We start from the raw sequence: 6,000 nt of genomic DNA, 5'->3' as shown, positions 1-6,000 counted from the left end.
TGGCCTGGAAGAAAGCGGGACTCGAAGGATGAGCAGAGAGAAGACAGACTGCAGAGCCGGGCAGCACTGCAGCAGGTGGCGCCCAGACTTGGAGAGATGTCGCGAGAGGTAAGTGGCCTCTGTAGGCACTGGAGGAGGGCGCTGATTGAGATCCACCTGCCGCAGACGACTGGCGGTTCCTAAAGGACCAGACTCCGCAGAAATCGCCATCAGGGAGGAAGTTGCACACGGCAGACCCAGGAAACACAATTCTCTCCTCGTTCCCAGTGCAACTGGGTCTCTGCTTTGGATTTTGGCGACAAGTACAGACATCGGGGAGATCTGCTTTTCCTGAACAGGTCATGGAGGGTTTACTTCTGCTTCCTGAGTGCAGTGGAGGTGGGGGAGGGACAGGACCAGCGCTCTGCTGAGAAGTCCCGCACTCTGAAGACGCCTGGGCTTGGGTCATCCCGTCATGCTCTGAGCCACTTCTGAGTCTTCTATGGGGACAACTCCAACTGTGCCCCAGGGATCCCACGTGTGTGCACAAGGGGCAGTGGCTAATTCAGGGGGACTGTGGTCCGTCCCCCAGGTTGCTGGCCCCTCCTCCAGGGCCACCTCGCCCCAGTTGTCCATAGGCTAGACCATGAAGGGTTCAGAGACCTAATGGACACAGAGAAGCCCCCTCTCTCTAGGTGCACTGGAGAGAACTCTGTGCCCCCAGCCTCACTCTCTCCTCTGGCTGCAAGAGGACCCGCTCGCTCGCTGATGAGACCGAGCAGAGGCCTGGGGACACCTTTGTCTCTTAGGGTCCCCCTGCCCTCGGGACCTGTCATCCATCTGCCACACCACCCCCTGGGAGCCACAGGAGCACAGGACTCCTGGAGACGGGGACAATAAAGCCCAGAAGCCTCACCATGGGGTTATCACATAGGTCAGGCAGGCGACCTCAAACAGGGACGCCAGGACCTCATGGCCGGCACCTTGCTCGTCAGCCATCTTGGAGTTCCCAGGGGACCGCACCCCAGATAAGCGCCCTGGATGGGAGGTGATGACGGCCAAGTGCTGGGGACACGAGGGAGGCTGGGAAGCACTGTGGGGAGGGATTATTGTCACCTGGCAGGGAAGGACACTGCAGTCCATCCCCTGAGTTCCCAGGACCCTGAGTGGGCTGTGGTGGGGGTCAGAGGAGCACCCCAGGAGTCACCACCCCCTGCCCTGACTCGGCCCAGGCCATTCATGAACAAACGGAAATGGCTACTTCAGAGAGGCAGGGAGGGCTCAGCCAGCGACAGCCTGGTGCCCCTGCTGCTGGGCTGGGCCTCAGAGCGCGCCCCTGGGGCACCGCTGCACCTCTGCTCTCCGACGGGCCCTGCACACCTCATCAGATGCAGCTCCACCAGCTGCACCGTAAAACCCTAACCAGGCACATAAAAGCCGCCCGCCAGCCTGCCAGGTGCCCCGGCAGGCTCCAGAGAGGCGAGGGTCTGGGACATGGTGGCAGCTCGGCGACGCAGGCTCCCGCTGCCTGGCTCCTTGGCAGAAAGAGGAGCCTCGGCAAGGCTGTGGGTAGCCACTTGGAAGCACACGCCGAGGGCAAGAGCTGGCACCTCCCACAGTGATGTAAGGGGTGACACGGAAGCCTCAGGTCGCTCTGCCCGCAGACACTGCGCCTGGGGAGTTGAAGGTCATCCAAGGTCACCCAGGCAGAGCCAGGCTGGTCCTTCACCCCTTGCTGTCTGGTGGGCATGGCCAGCCCCCTTGCCCGCTCCCCTCCTGCTTTCAGAGGCCCTCCCCAGGGGTTTGGATGACCAGGCCCCGCCCCCATGCAGGCAGAGGGCAGTGTGTCCAGCACCAGCATGGGAGGCGGGCTCTGGGGAGCGGAAGGCAAGAGCAGACCCCACACGCGTTGTGTGCACCACCTGGGTCTCTGCCTGCCCGCAGCAAGGGCCCAGCTCTGGGGCTCTGCCCCTGGGGCTCTGCCCGTGCATGGTCCCTGTGCTCCTCTGAGCTCTCCTGCAAGGCCACGGTCCTGCGTCAGCTGCTGGCAGTCACCACGGCCTCCTCCTGCTCTCCCAGAGCCCATGCTGGTGACGGGCTGCGTGGAGGACCACAACAGGCAGGGGCCCTTTACCTCTCACTGTACCAGTGACCTGCAGGTCCTGGGAAGAGCTTGCCTGTTCCCCTCCTACCACTGAATCCTTGGCCTCAAGCACCTTTCCTTCCTCATTCCCTGTGCTACTTCCTTCCCAGCTCAGTCACCACCTCCAGGAAGCCCTCCTGGGCTTCTCCAGCTAGCTTAGCTAGGACCACCCAGTGAGAACCACTGCACCATCTCTTGTCCCCACCTGGCCTTGTGCCCCTTGACAGCTGTCACACTCCATCTTACCTTGGGCACCCCTGCTCTTTCTGTCCCCAGAACTACCTGCCTTAGGACCCTCAAGCATCGTCTTCAACAGAATATTGAAGAGGGGAAAAAATCTCAAAATCCCACAGAGAGGGGCCGGCACTGGGTATAGTAGGTGAGCCTCTGCCTCCCATACGGGCGCCAGTTTGAATCCCGGCTGTAATTCTGCCTCTCAAATAAATAAACCTTTAAAAGAGAGAGAGACAGAGAGAGGGAGGGGGAGAGAGAGAGAGAGAGAGAGAGAGCGAGCTTGAGGAGCCTCCAGACTGGAGATGGAGCTGTCTGGGGACATCAGTGCCCTGCAGGGCCACAGCAGGAGAGGAACAAGCCAGCCCCGACAGCCGGTTGGTTATTAAGCTTCGTGTAGCGTTAGCATGCCTGAGACTGATGGCGTCCTGGGATGCAGAATGTTCAGAGCCGGAACCAGGAAGGTCGTGGGTGGATCAGGATGCTTGGGCACCTGCCCTGCAAGGAGCCAGGAGCCAACAGCGATGCAGGGGATCTCCCCTGTTCTGCCCCTCACAGCCATCCTCTGAGCTGAGCCCACTCTCATCTGCATCTTACAGACGGGGTCATGGAGCGTGCACCTACTCCAGGATGAAGCCACTACCAAGGGGGCCACCCCCAAAGGCGAGCTGGGCCTGGGACTCCCGGGGGGCCAGGAAGGGGGCAGCACGGAGGCAGCAGGTGGGGACCGCAGGATCTCTAAGGTATGATTGGCTGCAGCACGGCTGGTGTGCCCCAGGCTGGCCAGGTCCACAGAGACCACAGCAAAGCTATGTCGTGATGGGATCTGACCGGCTAACACCTCCAGAGTCTGGCCTCTTTGAGGCAAGATGCGCACTTGGAGAAGGTCCATGGGATGGTGGAAAACATCAACCAGAAAGCCTGCAGTCCCAGGAGTCCAATACCGGGGAGAGTCCCTTTGGCCTGAAGGACGCAACGTGGAGACGCAGGCTGAAGTCTGCGGTGCATTTACAAAGATGGAGAGGGGCGGGGTGGGAACTAAATTCCTGCGTGGGGAACAGTGGACGCTGAGATGGCACAAGCGGAAAATTCTACTCTTTTTAAAAAGCGCGCCCCGCTAACAATCGAGACTGATTTCTCGGAAGCTACTGTCATAGGATATACAATGTACCGGATGTTGATCGGTCCGCGGGCCCCAGACAACTCACTCTTCATCAGATCCTGCACCACCCTTCGCTGCCAAGAGCCAATCAGAGAGCCCCTCCCGCCGATCGCCCTCCGTGATTGGCTTTCCAGCAGGCCAATCAGAGTCCTCCGCTGGCATTCTCTCACTGGGCTGCTCTCAGAGTCTTGCTTCCTCTCTGGCCACAAACTATGGCAGAGAGAGCCCAGAGCTGCTGGACCCACCGCCCCTGCCTCCTCACCTCACCCCTCCCTGCTCCCTATGGGAGAGAATGACGCTGACACCTGAGACAGAAAGCATCTACGGCAGGCGTCAGCAAACCACAGCCCCCATCTGGTTTTGTGAATAAAGTTTTATTGGCACACGGCCATGACCATTTATTTAGATATTGTCTGTGGTTGTTTCAGAAGCCAAGTTGAGACCACATTGCCCACAAAACCCATAATATTTACTGCCTGGCCCATCACAGAAAAAGCGCTCTGCCCCTTGGCTGAGACGGTAACGTCTAACACGCCGCCCTCACTTTTTATAGCAGCCCAGTATTCAGTATAGGATAAATGGACATTAAAGCTGTTTTCATTTTGATGAGGGAGGGAGGGAGGCAGGGAGAGAAAGATGGAAGGGTAGGAGGGGGCCCACAATGTTGAGGTCCCTACTCTGAGTTTTCCCCAAGGCTGGTTTGTACCCTCTCTAAACAGCTCACTTGTCCATCAATCCCGTATTCTCTGTTGTTCTAGCTCCAGGTCCTCAGCGTTTGTGTAGATCATGAGGACTGGCAAATCCTTCGAAGCTGAGCAGGTCTGGTTTGTTACTCTTCCTTCCCCCGGCCTCACGAGCAGGGCTCTGGGGAGGCAGAGGAGCTGTGAGCCACTGGGGAGCATCCGTCCTCACATGCTTCCGTCCTGGAGGGAGGCCCCCTTCACTCTCTGGGCACACCGCAGACTCCTGCCAGCCACGGTCTCCCCAGGAGCCCTCAGTGTGAAGGATCGGGTCCTCACAGGACCAGCCCCGCACAGGCTGCCTGGGGCCCTTCCCAGCGCATGATGCAGTGAGAGAGATGGGGACAAGCTAGAACTTGACCCTATGCTGTGGCTTGGGCATGAACTTGTGCCCCTAGACACAAGCAGGAGCTGAAGCCCTGAAGTCTGGTGTTTGGAGGTGGGTCTTTGGGAAGGTATCAGCTCAGGTTGAATGCTGCTGGCTTTACAGGAGGGGGGACGAGACCCCACCGATGCAGTCAGAGAGCTGTGCTCCCTGTCGCTTGCCATTCATGCTCTTAGCTGACGAGGGCCTCTGCTCCGGGGAAGACCACCAGCAGGTGAGACACCCCCACCCCCCCAAGACCTTGCACCTGCAGAACGTGAGCCACAGTCAACCTCTTTTCCTTACAAATTAGCCTGCCTTGGGGATTTCCTTATAGTCTTTGTGAGACACTGACCGACACAGCCTGGGGCATGAAAGCAGATCAAGACGGGGTGGGTCTGTGTGTGTGTATGTGTATGTGTGTGTGTGTCTGTGTGTGTGTCTTATTCTCCCGCTCTCTCACTATACCTTTCAACAAATAAATGAATCTTTAAAAAAGAAAGAGTGAAACCCTGCTGGGCAGACAGAGCAACCTATATCCCTGCAGTGGCCTGGGTTTGCTTAGAGCTGATGAGGACGGGGGCTGGACAGGTGAGGTGTCGGAGGGTGCTGGGGGGAGGGAGGGCAGAAGCGACCAGCTGAGGGGTGCAGGCAAGCAAGGAGGGGCCCACAGTGGTGAGCACCCCAGCCCAGGGCAAGGGTGGGAATCCAAGGCCGGGGCTGGCAGGAGGCCTGGGAGGGGGGTGCAGCACTGCCACTCAGAGGCAGGTGCATGGTGGAGGGTGGGAGTGGACAGGTGCAGCCACACAGAGCCCAGGGGTCCAAGCTGAAGGGCCAGCCCGGGGCAGCGAGGAGAGGGGCTCATCCCTGAGCCGGGGGTGGGCGACACAAGCAGCGCAGACCTAGCCAGGAGGCAGGTGGGGGAAGCTGACCAGCAGGTGCAGTCGAAGAGAGAGAAGCGATGGTCATGTCCTTTGGGGGTGGAAGTGGGGAGTGGCTAGCGGCCATGTGGCAGAGGAGGCTGGGCTCCGAGGGGCTCCCAGAGACTACCACCTTGAGCACCAGAGGGCGGGACTGGGCCTGTCCCTCACCTGCACCACACAAGGTAAGAGTAGAGTTGCAAGGCTGCTGAAGATGGTTACCCCTCCCCACCCCTCCCCTTCCCTCCCCTCCCTCCCCTCCCCTCCCCTCCCCCACTTCCCACATATCCCATTTCCCCTGGTGGAAGGCACCACGGGGAAGGTTTAGCCAGGTCCTCCAGTCAGGACATCCCAAGACTGCTGGGACCACAGTGTGGCACACAATGCAGGTCTCCCGTGTGGGTGGCAGGAACCCAATTACTTGAGCCATCACCACTGCTTCCCTCTGTCCGTTCAACAGT

The sequence above is a fragment of the Oryctolagus cuniculus genome, chromosome 15 (assembly GCF_051225735.1).
Source record: "Oryctolagus cuniculus isolate XC-2025 breed Fujian yellow rabbit chromosome 15, ASM5122573v1, whole genome shotgun sequence".
Lineage (NCBI taxonomy): Eukaryota > Metazoa > Chordata > Mammalia > Lagomorpha > Leporidae > Oryctolagus > Oryctolagus cuniculus.
Note: the sequence above shows the minus strand (reverse complement) of the source record.